Source organism: Pteropus medius, unplaced genomic scaffold (genome assembly GCF_902729225.1).
Source record: "Pteropus medius unplaced genomic scaffold, Ma_sr-lr_union100, whole genome shotgun sequence".
Lineage (NCBI taxonomy): Eukaryota > Metazoa > Chordata > Mammalia > Chiroptera > Pteropodidae > Pteropus > Pteropus medius.
In genome coordinates this window covers 5,469,288-5,487,414 of record NW_024352787.1, presented here as the reverse complement: position 1 = coordinate 5,487,414, position 18,127 = coordinate 5,469,288, and positions in this window count along the sequence as shown.

Below are 18,127 nucleotides of genomic sequence, written 5' to 3'. Positions count from 1 at the left end.
CACCACCACCACCACCACCATTACAACATATATACACACACAACTAGCAATAAAATGATTTTTCTTTAAAAAAATAGAGAATATAAATTTATATAGCCATTAATTATTGCATGACAAATTACCTCAAAATTTAGTGGCTTAAGACAAGAAACTTTTGTTATCTCTCTTGGTTTCTGTGGATCAAGAATTCAGGAGACCAACTGGGAAATTCTGCCTCAGAGTCTCTTATAATATTGTAGTCAAGATGTTGGTTAGGTTATAGTCATCTGAAGGCTTAATTGGGGTTTGAGTTTCCGTTCTCAATGTTGTTAAACCTCAAGGTTAGCAAGATGAGACTAGCTGTTGGAGGAAGGCCTCAGTTTTTTTCCACGTGAACCTCTCTTTAGAGGGGTTGAGTGTTCTCAGGTTATGGTTCCCAGCTCCCCCTAAAATAAACAATCCAAGTGAATATGGCTGAAGCTACGATGCCTTTTATTATCTATCCTTAGATGTCATTCCATCCCTTCCACAGTACTCACACAGAGCAGATCTGTTTCATTGTGGGAGGGGATCACACAGTACTGTGAATACCAGGAATCAAGGATCATTGGGGGCCATCTGAGAGCCCAACTATAACTTATCTTAAGCTAATAGTCAATGAATGACTCATCTATGATGAAATTTGGAGTGGACAACTTTTGGTTGATTATATAGCCCTCTGCACAAATCCTGTCTTTCAGTGACATTCATTAACCACAAGTCAAATAGTGCACCAGATACCTCCTGCTTATAAAAAAATGACTCAGTCCATGGCCACATTTGTTTGGTCACATGACTAAGTCAGGCAAAATGCCAAATACCAAAATTTAGTATATATGAAATATATATTCTCTTGCTATATATTCGCCGTGGGACAAGAAGTTTCTAAGTCTGGCTAGCCTCTTGAAAGAAGGCATTCTAAACTCAGAGATGGTAGCCAGCATCACTTTGCAGACTAAGAGAAAAATGAAGCAATGTACAAAGAGAATTGGATGAGAATTGGAGAGAAAATATATGCAGCAGTGGTAGATAGCTGGTTGTCCATGGAGCATCTATTTTCTCTTTTTAAATTCTCAGCAGATCTGTTTCCTTTAGGTTGTATCAGATATGCTGATATTATTCCTTCCGACTTGTGGAACAAACCACATAACTAAGGCAGGGCTGATCACTGCATTTCATCTTCTGGACATAAAAATGGCCTGGGGCCTTGTGAGGATAGTATTTGTTCTTAGTGAATCTCATATTTACTTGCTCTTTTCTGAGGGATTGAGAATGCAGGTAGCCTTAGGATCTATTGGCTGCCATATTGAAATCAGGCTTAGAATAAAGCTAGCCCTGAGAAAGGCAGAGGGAAGAGACAGAAATACTTGGTCTTTGTTAATATATTTGAGAGATTATTGCTAGCTTTATATGAAGCCTCACCTGCCTCTGGACTTCTCAGTTATATGAGCCAATAATCTTTATTTTATTTTTGAAAGCTAGAGGCATTTTTATATTGCAATTATCAAAACGTACTAAAATCTTTTTTTTTTTTTTTCCTTAAAAGATTTGCTGGGAGGAAACAGCAATAATTCCCAGATCTCTAGAAGGAGCCTAATGTGAGAGTATTTTTATTTCTGGAAGTATTTTCACATTTCTTTTATTTACAGAGCTTCTTCTCTTTCTGCCTACAGTTTAGCAGAGAAGTTAGACCTCTAATTATGCAGACTTCACCCACAATGGGGATACATCACTCATATAATCAGCACCTAACAAAAAGATTTAGTTCTTTCATTGGCTTGCCTAATACAATTTGAATTCATGTCCATGTTGCCCATATCTTTTTTTTCTGTATTTTAATTTATTTTTTTTCTTCTCAAACTTTTAATTTAAAAAATTTCAAATCCACAGAAATGTCAAAACATTATTACAAAGAACATTCATAAATACTTTACCTAGATTGAAAAATTATTAATATATTTCTACATTTACTCTCTCCTTCCTTCGTGTGATGTGTGTGTGTAGATATACATATATCCATAGACACAAACACCACAAGCAAATTCTGTTTGTTATATATTGCTAGGACTTGTACATTCCAAAACTTAGTGGCTTAAAACGCACTTGTTTACTATCTTTCATGGTTTTGGGGGTTGACTGGGCTCAGCTGGATGATTTTTGCTTGGGGTCTTTCATGTGATATATGTTACATAGAGGCTGTGGCTGAAGTCAGCTGAAGATTTCAATGAACTGAACACTCAAGATGTCCCACTTACATGGCTATCGTTCGTTGGGTAGAGTGGCCTCCTGTATTAAACTGTATTTTCTTATTTTCTGTATTCTATTTTTTATTAAAGTATGTTGACATAGGGTATTATATTAGTTTCAGGTGTATAAAATAGTGATTTATTATTTATATGCCTTACAATGTAATCAACACAATAAGTTTAGTAACCATCTCTTACCATACAAAGTTATTACAATATTAATGACTATATTCTCTGTACTATATTTTATATCCCTGTGACTTACTTAATTTACAACTGGAAGTTTCTACATCTATTCCCTTTCAACTTTTTCCACCCATCCGCCAGCCACCTCCCATCTGGCAACCATCAGTTTGTTCTTCTCTATGAGTCTGCTTCTGTTTTGTTTTGTTTTTTTTGTTCATTGGTTTTGCTTTTTTAGATTTTACATATAAATTAAATCAAACAGTATTTATTGCTCTCTGTCTGACTTATTTCACTTAGCATAATACCCTCTAGGTCCATCCATGTTGTTACAAATGGCATGATTCCTTTTTTTTTTTTTTATTGCTGAGTAATATTCCATTGTGTGTGTGTGTACACACCATGTCTTTATCCATTTATCTATTGATGGACATCTAGATTGCTTCCTTATCTTAACTATTGTAAATAATGTTGCAATGAACATAGGGACACATATATCTTTTTGAACTAGTGTTTTTGTTTTCTTGGATAAATACCCAGAAATAAAATTGCTATATTCTTGACACTCTAGCATCTGAGGCCTTGCTGATTAGGGAGAGACTGCCACTCCCAGGGTTAGTCAGTTCTTAGAGATAGCAAATGACTTGCCTGGAAGCATGCTTTTCATAAGAAAACTAACCAATCAAAATCCCATACTCTTTACTATCTCTTCTACCAGGCTCTCACACGGAGGCAATATTCCTCTGGCCTAACCTTCTTAGGGACAGGCATCAGATAAATACAGATAGTCCCTAGATCCCAGAGCCTGCTGAAATTACTAAGACTAGCCAATCTTAACACTGCATATCCACCTTTGCTTTTCCTGTGGGGACCACAGTAAAGACACCTCACTCCTTTTGCCTTCTGACTCTCCCTGGTGGTTCCTTGTGTACCCTCTCCTCTTGAGAATTGTGAGCAACAAACTATTTTTTCAGTGGCAGTTTTCTCCTGATCTGTTGGCCTCACCATAACTGAATAACAATAAAACTTATATCTAAAAACATCTCTCTATGCGGCTTAGGCCTCTCACAGCATAGTGAACATTCACAGAAAGTGGACTCTTCCAGACTCTTTATGCTCAGACACAGAAACTAGCACAGTAACCCTTTTCTCATACGCCATTGGCCAAAGCAGTGACAGAATTTGCCCACAATCAAAGGAGGATACATGAGCACCATCTCTTACTGAAATAAACATCAAAGAATTTGTGGCCTTCCTTAGACAGTCATAGTCCATCTTATGTTCACAAATTGCTTACATGCAACTGATGCAGGACAGAGCAAATTCTCTCAAATAGAAATTCAAGCCCTGCACTGAGAGAGTTCTTGACTGAGTGCAGGAAAAAATTCAAGCGCACACCAGAGTTAGAGTCAAAAGAAAAGTTTAGTAGAGAAGGGGCAATGCTCCATAGACGGAGCATAATCTCCTCTCAGAGACAGAAAGTGAGAGAAACTGAGAGAGTCTCAGAGGGACAGAAAGAGAGAGAAAGACAGAGACAAAGAGAGGGCCCAAGAAAAAGACAGTGAGAGTGACATTTAGTGTTCGGAGAATTCAGTTTATATATCATTCTCAATTTCTATGAATTACGGTTTAAAGATGGTTTATTCATTTCCCTTTAATGTATGGGTTTACAGTGTGAAAGGTACTAGTATGTAGGGTGAAAGACCCGCTGGCAATTCCCAGTCTTTGATCCATAAGTTCCCCATGGCTTAGCCACAGGGAATGAATGATTGTGTTTATTTTATGTAGGGCATGTCCTAAAGACTCTATTTTTCTGTTTTCCCTTCATGGTGTGGGTGAAGGATTTGTTTTAATCCCAGCAGAAATCTTCTTTTGTTCTGTAGATTTCCTTGTGGTCTGGCCATAGGGCTGATTAGCACATTGCAGACTCTGAATATAGCTTGATTTAACATTTAGTTTTCTTGCCCCCTCCCTACATTATTTCTAATATGCAAAATGCACTTACCTCCTTCCTTCTACCAAAACCCAAAGTCTCATAACTATTACATCAGTCTAGAATCTTTTCATCTTATTCAGTTCCAGGTACAGGCGAAGCTACTTGCATGAGTATGGTTGTTTTCACTCTGAAAACCCATAAACTAAAGAGAGAAGTTATCGGGTGCCCACAAACCCAATATAAAATGGTAAAACCAACATACAGTAATCAAAATAGACATTTCCACTGAAAGAGTGAGGAGAATGGAAAATGGGAGTCATAGGAGTCACTGGTCCACTGCAATTCTAAAATCCAGATGAGCACTTGTCTCAAATAATTAGGATCTAGTCATAGTCCCTGGAAATCATTCTTTGAAACTCTTGGACCTACTATCTAGGCTCTGATTCTATTGGTTGAGTCATCCTGCCATTTTGGTAAGAAATAGCTTAAATTTGCACCTGAAAAGATTTCTGGGCTGTGTACCTGCCCTTGGAAGTTTTGGGAACCAAAGAACTTCCTTCTTTTTCTACTATTTGTCTTATAATTTTCTATAAATCATAACGAGGTTTACTCTATTATCTAAGTCTTTACAGCAGATCTTTTGAGATAGGACTTTCTCTACCTTGTATCTCTGTGAAGCTTTTCTGGGAAAGTGCATTTAAAGTTCCTAGAAATCTACCGGTTAATAGAGAGGGATGACAAGGCAACTTCTTCAGATCCTTGAAAAGCTTTTTGCTTAACTGAAAGTCAATTAGATCTTTTTAACTTATAGAAACAAAAGGTCCTACAAGGACACCCTTGATTGATCTTTGCCCTGAAGTCATGTCTTAGTTTGTGAATTTTTTCTGGGCAAGGCTGGGTAATAAATAAAAGTTTTATTTTTAAACCAAAAAGTCTAGCTCCTTTACTTTGTTTTATAGAGTCTCAAAAACCATACATACTCTTTGTTAGTTTATCTTTTTCTCCTCATATTTTATCTTAGACAGTATATTAATTTCCTAGAACTGCCATTACAAACTGCCACCAACTAGGTGGCTTAAAACAACAGAAATTTATACTCTCACTTTTCCGGAGGCTAGAAGTTCAAAATCAAGTGTTGGTAGAACTATGGTCTCTCTGAAGATTCTGAGGGAGAATCTGTTCCATTCCATTGTCTTTGCTGCCGATGTTGACAGCAATCCTTGGTGTTCCTTGATCTCAAGACCCCTCACCCCGATCTTTGCCTCTGTTGTAACGTGGCATTTTCCTAGTGTGTCTCTGTGTATTTATGCCCCTCTCCTCTTATAAAAACATTGGATTAATACCTACCTAATAACTTCATCTGAGCTTGATTACATTTTCAGACTCTTTCCAAATAACATAGAGTATACAGGTACTGGGGGTTAGTACTTTAAAATGTCTTTTTTGAGGACACAATTCAACCTGTAACAGTCAGCTAGAAGAAGCCGGTTGTTTCTTCCTGGAAATCTTCCAGCCATGTTGATAAACTCATTAGGTATGCTTTCTATTTTCTTTTTATTACAGATGCCTGTATTATCAAACTTTCTTTTATTTTACAATAAGAATCCTTTCCTCTTCATCTTACACTGACATTTTCAAACCCTTAGTAATAGTGTTTTAAAGATTCTTCCAACTTCTACCACTCAGTCCCAAGTCAATACCACATATTTGGTATTTTGTTATACAGCAGTGTCTCTCTCTCAATCTCTCTCTCTCTCTCTCTCTCCCCTCCCACATATACTCTAGACAGACACATTTATATTTATACAGTGAGACTAATTTTTAGACATCATAACACTACACACCACCTCTCAGTACTTTGGCAAATGTCTCCTAAGAATCAGGCTCTTCTCTTTCATACCATAATACAATTACAGATTCTCCTTGACTTACAATGGGGTTATGATACTGAATATCATACTGCTAGCTGAGGAAAAGATCAAAATTCGAAACTCAAAATATGATTTCTACTGAATCCTTACCATTTTAGCACCAACATAAAATCAAAAAAACTGTGAGTCAAACCATCATAAGTTAGGGACTGTCTGTACTTGATTCAAGAAATTTAACTTTGATATGCAATCTGTTTACTTAATATACACTCCATCTGCAAAGTTTATCAGTTTCCTAATTATGTTTTTTAAAAACTTCAGAATCTAATTAAGGATTTCACATTTCAATGAATTGTTATGTCACATTAGTTTACTTTAATTAATAATACTTTTCCAACTTTTTTGTCTTTCATTATATTGACATTTGGAAGAGTCTAGGCCAGTTGTTGCTCATATTTAGTCACTTTTGAGCTATAAAAATAAAACTCTATATGATTCAACATAATAAATAGGTAATATTACATCTTCAGCAAGGCTCATGATCAGAACACACAGAATAATGATGATATTGGTTTCATCATTATTGGTTTTACTGAATTTGATAATTGGTTAAGGTTAATATCTACCAGTTTTCCATTGAAAATTTATTTTACTTTGTAATTAATAATCTCTGAAGTGAAACTTTGAAATTTTCCGACTGCCTTGTTTTCCAAAAGACTTTTATTTTCTGATTTAGGAATTCATTGAGAATTCTTTCTTGTTTCAATTATCATAATGGTTGTTGGAAAAGGATAATTTTTTTTTTGATAAGGGTGATTTTAAAATTCCTTCAACATTTAATAACTGACTTTCTTTTCTTCTCCTTAAACCTATTTGTTCATATTATAAATTAATTTGATAATTTTTGTTGTGACAAATGAAAGCGTCCAACATTATACAAATTATTGTCTTCAAAACAATAATTTTGGAGACTTTAAATGACTTTGTGTGATAGACAGACCTGGGTGCGGCCCCCATGGTTTTCACTTCTGGTGCTCACATTCGGTACAACTCCCTCCTCGAGTACAAGCAAGGCCCATAATTTGTCACTAATCGGTAGTATAGTATAAATGTAAAGAAATTTTGCAGACATAGTTAAGGTTCTAAATTAGTTGATTTTGAATTCATCAAAAAGGAAATTATTCTGGGAGGGCCAGACTTACTCAGAGAAAACTATTTTTCTTTTTCTTTCTTTCTTTTCAATTACAGTTGACATTTAATATTATTTTATGTTAGTTTCAGGTGTACAGCATAGTGGTTAGATAGTCATGTAATTTTCAAAGCGATTCCCCCAATTAGCCTAGTACCCACTTGGCACTATGCATAGTTATTACAATATTTTTGATTATATTCCCTATGCTGTACTTTACAATCCCTTCACTATTTTGAAACTACCAATTTGTACTTCTTAATCTCAGGGGAAAACTCTTAAAAGAAGGTCTGAGACCTCTTTGAAGTTGAGAGACTCTCTTTGCATACTTGATGAAGTGCCACGTTGAAGATCATATGACAAGGAACTGCAGGCAGACTCTAGGGACTGTGGCGGGGCTCTGGGACCTGAAGGCAGACTTGGTAGACAGACAGACAGACAGACAGACAGACAGACAGAACTGGAGCCCTCATTCTTACAACTATAAGGAAATGAATTCTGCCCAAATCCTGAATGAACTGGGAAAACTATTCTTTCTTTGTTAGGTCTCTAGATGAAAATGCACAGCTCAGTCTTGTGAGGCCCTGAGCAGAGAACTCAGTTACATCATGCTTTGATCCACGGAAACCATGAGATAATAAATGTTTTAAGCTGTTAATTCTGTGGTAACTTATTACACAATAATAGAAAACTAATATACATAGTAGAACACAATTAGACAGTAAGGAAAAAATATCAGTTATGTAACTTTATATCTAATGTAATCTCATTAAATAAGTGTATATATTTATATAATAAAAAGATTAAAAGGAAATATAACAAATCATTAGATATTTATCTCAGGAGGCTGGAATTACAGGTGATTTTTATAGTTCTATTAATACTTTCATGGAATTTACACATTTAATGTAATAAATATTCCAATAGAAATTATTTTTTAATAAAAATTGGAGGCAGATAATTGATAAAAAGAAAAAAATAGTGATTTATTGAGAGTCATGTGGTCTTTGTTCTAGACTTGACTCTGTCTCTAGGTGATTACTGAATCTACATTAGTATTTTTTCTCTGATAGAGTAGAAATAGTTAATTTTTAACATATATTTGTTGTCTAATATTTGGTGGTTTTATCATCCCTTTACCAGTCTAGAATGTTGCTTTGCCATATTCATTTGAGTTTAAATGCAGAAATTACATGGTTGGTCCTTAAGATTATTTATCTCCTATATTAATACATAACATGAATGCATCATATTACTACTATTACTACAACTCCTATAAAAACTTCTCACAACTCGAAAGACCTTCAATTCACCCTTAAGTCTTAGTTTAATATTGTCCCCATTTTAGTGTATCATATGAGAAAAATAATATATCAAAATACTTTTAATTATTTTAGAAACCAAAATCTTTCAAATAGGATTTAAGAAACTAAATGCTGACTGTGAAATTACAGTGGGTTTTAAGATGAGTTGAGAAATTGTTTTATCACCAATTATATAATAATGAGAAAAGAAATTTCTGATGTCAATACTTAGAAAAGTGCCCTATTTTTACCTTCCTTAAAAAATACTCAGAGTAGTTAAATTAACACTAAATATATGTGGCAATCAAACTGGACTAGCAATAAGCATGTATTTTTTTCTCAATTTTTGTTCAATACTGATTGATGCTACTTAAATATATGGATCTGCATTACTTGTTAAAAGGGCTAAATTACTAAATTGATGAGGTTGCTTGTAAAAGTCTATTCTACATTTATCATATTGTTATTTAACTGTTTCTTATGTGTCATTTCTTTTTTGCTGTGGCTGATAAAAGCCATCATATTTGAAATACTATTAAATAATCAAATTTTAGAGAAAATAGAACTAAAACAAAAAAGATAAAGAAATTACATAATTGGTTTGTTGATTTCTAAATTTTGATAAATTACAAAATTTGTTTCTATTGACCATGTATTTTCACAGGAAGAGAGCCTAAATTGGTTGCTCTTATTAAGGATTCAGCTTATATGAGAATTTCCAAACAAAAAGAATATGCCAGAGGGGATCTTAAAAATTTAAATTTTTGCATACTGTCAGCACTGAGCTGATCAAGAAGGGAAGATTTGATGGTGAGACGCCCAGTTGGAAGAATGCACAAGGGGCCAATCTGAGAATGAAACGTCAGGCACCAACTTTATTATTGTGGGGAGTGCAGTTCTATTGTGGGGAGCTGGCTTCTGCTCCTGCTCTTCTGCTCCCCTTCTGCTCCTCTTCTGTTCCCCTTCTTGTGCTCCCCTTCTGCTCCCCAGGAGACGATATGGGCTCCACACATATCAGAGTACAGTAGTGGCATTCGGCCACACATGCCTGATACAATAAGCTGAATTATGTTTACATATTTTAGGTGCAGGCGCCCTACTATACTAATGTAACATTCTAAATCTGGGGTCCTATTTCTAGCCACAAGCCTGGATCATAGTCAGACCTGGGACCAGCCAGGCCTGGGACCCACATGTGCCTTTTTGGTATATAGTATAATGATTTTGTAAACTAAAATTATGAAAGAAAGAAGGATATCTTATATCAATAAACAATGAGAGCAGTGCTATCTATCAATGCTCTGAATGAACTTGATTTGGCTTCAGAGGCTTTATAATTCTTCTAATTATAAGTGCCTTAGTAACTACCTTTTGTTGATTACATCTCCTCATTAAAAATGCTAAATAAAATGCCATTTATTATCTTCTGTTTGCTTTTTCATATTTGGCATGCCAATTGTCAATTTGCCATGTAATAACTTTGAAATGAGACTATTAATCTATATGCTGGTTTGTTCACTGCAGATTGCTTCTGTAAGGGAGATTAGCAAAGATCACACCTGATTTTCTTTGTAGTCTTATTTCACATTATTTTCTTGCAATTATATGTACAGTCAATTTCAGAAACATGGCATGTAACATTATATGAAATTTTTCTATAATTAAAAAAATGTTATATCCCATATTGAGAAAATCTTCTCAAAGAAAACTAATGTGTCCAGATGAGGAAAGAAATTGTTGAGGTGGCTCAGGAGTTAATATTTATCATTTTTTCCCATGATTTTATTTAATCTTCCAAAAAGGAGCCAATATGTTAATGAAACTCACTGTAAAATTAAGACTTAAGTAACATGTCTATTTTTTTATAGAAATTTTAAATCATAAATAACCATAGTAAGTACTACACCTTTGACATGAATAAAGTATTTTAATTTATTTTCTCTTTTAAATTACTTTTTATATTAAGTTATTATGAAGCAAACATTATACCTAGAAATAAAGAAATATGTATATTCCTACATTATTTTGGCCTAAATTTTTGTGAGCATTTCAGCATGCCGAATTTATTTGTAACCATTTCCACACAGGAAAAACCTTTTAGATTATAGTTTCAAATCTTACCTTCTTTAAAGTCTAGGGCTTGAGGTTTTATGCAAAATGGACAAAAGCATAATATGGTGGAAATACATGATACAGAAAGTAGATAATTTAAATGGAATTTGTAACATTCATATAGAAATTTATTGGTTCATAATATCTAATCATTAGTCTACTGTGTCTTAAACTAAGCATAAATAATACTGAAGGGTATTAATCATTCGATTTTCACAGCAGTGCACCAGCATGACTTTATTTAGCCTAGCCACTTGCATTATTTTGACACATTAGAAAAAATTTGTTCTGTTTAATTGGCTTTCAAACTCCCACTTCCACCAGGATGTTGTGTTAATCTATTATTATTTCACATGATATGTGCTATGTGGCATATAGTGAATACAGCGTAGTTTCAGATCTGATAATGAAGTTTTATCGTGTCATCCACATATTCCCTTTAATCATTCTCCTCTCCTTCTTTTGCAATGATTACAAAAGGATACATCTTGAAAGAAAGACATTAAATTTAGAGTAGCATTATCTATATAAAGCCACATGGAATTGGAATCCTACTGTTTGAACAGCTGATACAGTTTTGAAGACTCAAATGAGAGACACAAAAGCCCCATGGCGTGACTGCCTCCAATACCCTTTTCTCTTCATTTCATTATCTGCAAGTAGCTTTCTGAGTCTATCACTAAGAATTGTTCACTAACAAGATTCTATCAAAAGTAAAGATAAATTAAAGTGATTTCACAGGAAATTAATCTAAGAAATATGACCACATCGCAGCCTTCACTTAGATAAAACAGATGATTTTATTGAGCTAATTAGATGAAAGATCCGATTGAAAAGCACTTTCTGGGATTTCTCTTTTCATTTCAAACTTCTTTCAGTTCCTCATTGCTTCCTTAGTCATATTTATTATCTTGCTTATATTTGATTTGTGAAATGAGAAGCAGTTATTTAGGAACTTTGAATTCCTCCCACCAAGTAGGAACCTATCTATCTACATTTGCATACAGGCAGCCTACCTTTTCTAATAGTTACTATGGACAAAGTCTCCTTGCTTTTATCAAAGGTGAGCTTCTACTTCTCTGCTTGAGTTCCGGATGCCATCCCCTCTCATCTCAGAAACTCTGTGCCTATATTTACTCTCTTTCTTATATCATCAATTTCTTCCTATCCACTGGATTATTTTCATCAGCATGCAAACATGTTTTAGTACCACTTAAAACAAATAAACCCCTTTGTCCTACATCTCTTCCAATTGTCTCACCATTACTCCTACTTACAACAAAACATCTTGAAAAAATACCTAGTATTACTGTCTCCATATTATTTATCAACATTTATTTTTGGCATTTTGATGTTCTTGCTTCTTTTAATTCTGCTACTTTTTTTTTTTTTTTGCTGACATCTTTCAAAACAAATCTCAGATATCATACATATCCTTTTGTTTGTAAATACTTCAACATGTATCTCTCAGTCATTTAAAAATAACTGCAATACTAATAACCACACCTAACAAACTGATAGTAATTCTGAATGATCTTATATCCAGTTAATGCTCAATTTTTCCTAATTGTATTAAGAATATAGAGTTCTCTTACCTTTTTAAAATGTCATTTATTTGTTGAAGCAGCTAGATTGCATATAACATGGAATTCAGCTGATTACATTTTCTTGATATCATTTAACATTTCTCTCTATATTTCCTGTGAGATAATAGAGAAAGAAGTTTAAAAAGATTGTTTTTTGTTGTTGTTGTTCAACAGGTAACTTATCTGCTGCTTTAAAATGAAAGCTGTTAGAAGGAAAATCTCTCAACATCCTGCCAATAAATTAATAAATGTACCCACATAAACACTTTCATTGTTTCTGTTAAAATGGGAAATGATGTTTTTTTCCTACCTAAGACTCATTCATCCTTTCTCCAAGAAGTTGCTACACTGACTTGACTCTTCTTGTTAAAGATATTTTTTCCTGCATTTATTCTATTAGCATTTTAACATCTTCCATTTTAAAAATAATGAAAAAACTTTCTTTTAGTCTCTCAATCTTCTTCAACTATCTTTTTCATCCTGATTCATAACAAAACACTTTGAAGGAGTTTTCTACACTCATCATAATTTCTTTCTTACATCCTACTCATTTATCTACCCATTGCAATCTGGCTTCTTCCTACCAACAATTCCATTGAAATTGCAGTTGCCAAGGAAATCAGCAATTTTCATATCACTAAATCAAATGAGCACTTCTTAGTTCTTATCTTGGTTTAGTGCCTAGAAATACTTGACAGTCTTGATGACTTCTCCTTTCTTGAAAACTCTGTTTTGTTAAAAAATAAGGTGTTCTTGGCATACCTAAAGAAAAAATAAAATAAAATCCAGCACTCTCAGCTACTTGAGAGACAACCTAAAGTGAATGATTTTTATCAATTGCCACTACTGTTGGTATGACAGTTACCATAGGAAGATCTCTAAATTGATATTTCTATAATATAGTATAATCGTAGGTGCAAGACTTGTTCTTCCTATATCTTTTATAATTTCAACCTTTGCTATAAAGAACCCTCACTGTTTTCTAATGCTCATTTCCTTCATACAGAGAGTTTTAATCAGATAGTTAACTACTACTTAAGAGGAGAGTTATAAAAGAAGCATACTCTTTTTATTTAATTTCACTCTGGGCAGGAAAGAGTTTAGATTTTCTTTTGTTAAAAAAGCAGCTAATTAGAATGAGTGAATGGAATAGAATTCACTCATTCCTGACCACCATATGTAAAGAATGTTTATGCAGTTGATAAGGCAGTATATTTTTTTTATTATTATTGAGCTCCAAAAGAATTAATTAAAATTAGAATAGAATAATGAATATCAGGACTAGAAAGGTCTTCTTGGACAAGCCATTTTTTATATTATAATAATTACATTCTTATGATTCTGCTATATATTGTGTTTTTTCTCTGATGGAGCATCCTGATTCTCATTGCTCATTTGTAAGTAGAACATTTTCTAGTCAAATAAAGCCATGAATTTATTTTTAAACCTTACTGAATATATTTTTTAATAAAAAAAAATGATGATTTCTGTTTCATAAAGATACTCCGGAGAAATAGCAACACCATCAAGAAAAGATGAACAGAATCATAGCTGGATTTTTGACACTGATAATCATTCTTGTTAAGTCTGTTATGACCACTTTTAGCTTTTTTGGTTTTAGCTTCATACCAGTACAGAGAATTTTACCCCCTAATAATCAAAGGAAATTCAGCTGTCTAGATTTTTTGTCATGTATGACTTGACATCATCTATGATATTACATTGATACTAGAGAAAAGTCTAATTATTTAGTGCATGTTACCTGATAGTTATTACAGAATACTTGGGAAAAGTCAAGATAAGTATTATTTCTGATTTATGGTAACGTCAATTCTGTTGTATTTGTGCATAAATTAACATCAATTCTGTTGTATCTGTGCATAAATTATTGCTATCTGGCTGCACTTTCTACTAAATTTTTATTAAATTGGTTCAAATTTAAGAAAAATATTTTGGAATAGTTATTTCATAACTAAAAAATATATGATTACATAGTGAATTATATAGTTGAATATGCTATTTACTTCTATTCTTTAAAATAAATACGGGTATAAATACCATTATGTAAAACTAAGAAAGATGTAGTGATTACATATGGCATACATAATATATGATCTACGAACTCAAATCAAGGATTCTGGAAGTCCAAAGATCCTGAGGGTTCCAAAATGTAAAACTGTTCTCTGTAAAATTCAAAATGTAAATCCGGCTGCATTGATGCAGATAAATTATAATTTGATTACTTATTTTTTCATATAAGATGTAATATCCAAATTTCACAAGACTGCCAAGGTATGAAATAAAAATCACTGTATTCATATACATGTATATATAGTCTATCACTTTATCATTTACCTATATGCATAAATATGCCAGAAACTTCTAGTTATGCTTGAGTAGATAAAAATTAGTCTTCTAAATGCTAAAAAGTATTAGAAGTATTTATTTGAATTAGGAAAAAGATCTTCATTTACTCAAAAGAAAGCATAGAATTTCAGGATGGAATCTGAATTATTGAAAACATTTATGAGAAGAATATTTTAAAACTAGTAGGGATTATTTGTTCTACTAAATTAAAAATAACACAAGGTTTTAATACCAATATATTTTTAAAGTCTTTATTGGAGTTACATTGCCAATAAAATACCAAGGTTGTGTCTACGGCCATGCTACCCTGAACAAGCCCAATCCCATTTGATCTCGGAAGCTAAGCAGGGTCGGGCCGTACTTGGATGGGAAACCACCTAGAAGGACCAGGTGCTGTAGGCATTAAAAATAAAAAAATAAGGGATCATAAGCTGACAAGTTCCTTGCAATCTGTGAGGTCAACCAAAGGTTGCCTTGCCTAAAAAAAAAAAAAAAAAAAAAAAAAAAAAAAAACCAAGGTAGTCAAGCAACAATATATGATTGCACAACATATAAGTTTGTTCTTAAGGTTCCAATTTATCACTAATTAGAAGAAGGCAGCTAAATGATGGTTACCAGAAAGGAGCATCCTCCTTAAAGCTCATCTCAGATTTGTCCATGGAAGGCAATGGGCAAGGTTATGTATTTATTCAAGTGTAATTCAATTGTAAGAATAGATATTTATTCAAGAGCAATTATACTAGTAGATATTTATTCAAGTGAAATTTGAGTAAATATTTATGTCCACACAAACACTTGTACATGAATGTGCATAGCACATTTATTCATAAAAGCCTAAAATGGGAGAACGCAAGTATCCATCAATAGATGAATGAATGAACTGTGGTCAATTTTCACAATGAAATACTACCTGGCAACGAAAAGGTATGAACTACTGTTACTTACAACAATATAACCCTATCTGAATACCATTATGCTAATTGAAAAAGCCAGACATAAAATATTATATACTGTATAATTTCATTATATAAAATTCTGGAAAAGAAAGCCATTCCATGGGTCTGTAAACATTACGTTAGTTGCTTAGGGTCAGGTGTAGAGGGATTAATCTAAAAGATAAAAGGAAAATTTTAAGAGTAATGAAAATTCTCTGGAAAATCTTTTTTATCTAGATGTCACTTCCTTAGGAAATTTATTTCTGTGCCCCTGTTGATCACATCCCATAATTTTCTTTATTATCCTATGTTATAATTACAAATTCATTCTTGTATATCTCACTCCAAATATACCTTTCTTGGGACAAGAGAATTATTCTGTTTCACTTTTCATTGAACTGTATTGTTTAAGCCAGTGCCAACTAATGGAAATTTCTTTGATGATGAAAAGGGATCTATGCACTGTCTATGCACTGTCTATGCATTGTCCAGTAATAGATACCAGTCATATGTGGCTATGGAGCCTTTAACATGTGCCTCAATTGAGAAAGTAAATTTTTACTTTTGATTTAATTTTAATCAATTTAAATTTAAATAGCCATAAGTGGCTTGTGGTTTTGGACAGCACTGGCCTAAGCAATGGCATCTCATAGAATTGATACCAACATAAAACTCGTTGCATATATTTGAAAATGTAAAATAAATAAAGTACACAAATAAACACATTAACCATATATTTTTCCTTTTTCTTACAGAATTGAAGAGGTTTTCAGTGTAAAATGAACTTTTATTATAATCACTTTGTAAAGAGGTAAAATAAATGCCTCAATTATTGCTTTTGATGGCATTTTACTGTCTCAGACATGAGTAGTCGTCTTTGGCAGTTTCTGCTTGCTATTGTTATTCAATGCCACTGTCCTGTGGACAAGATGAATTTTTTCCCTCATTGTTTTACTGACAGTCTTGAGGTTGACTCTGATTTAATTGCTGAGGTTGGATACTCACCCCAATTAATCCCAAGGACAGTGGAGTATGATGATGTTTAGGACAGAGGAATAGAGTTCACTCTTTTGAGAAACATTTGGACTGAAAGTAGGGGAACAGAGTATTTCCCAGAGAAAAATCAGGATACAGTAACTAAACATAAGAGACATATAATAAATGGCTAAAAAACTATTAATGTTCATTTCAGAGTTACTCTAAATTGTTTGACCTCTTTGCTTCTTTTGAAAAGGAAAGATTTAGAAACTTCTTAATATAGAAGAACTTGGTTTGCCTTTTAATGTCATTCATAGTAGCCAAAATGAAACTCTCATGATGTGTCCTCCAAAGAAATTTCTATTCAATGTTTTGTTTATTAATTCTAAAGTAAGTAATCTTGACATTATTATTATCTTTACTTTCTTACTTATATATCATTTCAAAAAATATTGATACTTTTGTTGGTTTCTCAAGAGTGTTAAGTCATATGTTTCACTAGAACATATCCGACTTATTATAAATAAAAAATGGCAGCCAAAAAGTCTTAGTTATACCATGGATTTTAGAGTATAGCTATTTAACTGATCTATTTTCTAGGTGTAGAAACTGAAACTTGTATAGGCTAAATGATTGTTCAATGCCATTTAATAGAGAAATTGGGAATAAACCTTATTTATTTCTTATAGTATTACACTTCCACAATCTCTGAATAGGTTACAATTCTCATATATATTTCTGGTTAAAAATTGTTTTGCTAAATTTATTTATATTTATTAATATCCTTGCACCTTGAAGTGGGGAGTGAGAATAGATTAAGTACAAATAAATCAACAGGAAGTAAGGAGAAAGGGAAGCCCTCACATAAGTGTAACAAAAGGTCCAGTGATTGAAATTTTAAAATGAACTGCATGTCACATAAGCGAGATGGTCACATGTTCAAATGACAGAGTCTAGTGTACTTCCTGTCCTGATGGTAGTAGAAATGACATCTAAGTAAGTGAAACTCTGGGGCATATGTTGCTCTGAATTTTAAAAGTAAGCATCAATAGTATATTGCATGAAGACTATAAAATGGTATGCTTTTTTTTTTATTATTGATTTTTATGTTAGGCACACAATAACATATGGTGAATAGGGGGCATTTTTATATTACCATTTTCATGTTTACTTACCCTAAGGCCCCTTTATGGTACAGATTTTCTTTACAAATATATTTCTCGGAGTCGTTTGTATAAACACAGTTTACAACATAGTAAGAAAGACATCCTTTCAGGTTTCTCTTTCGAGGCTTGTTTTCTTTGAGGTATTTGTTGCTTTTAAGTATCAGGGGAAATATTCAAAATCAATTCTATTCCATTGCAAGACATAAAAGGACAAAAACTATTTTAGTATGATTTGA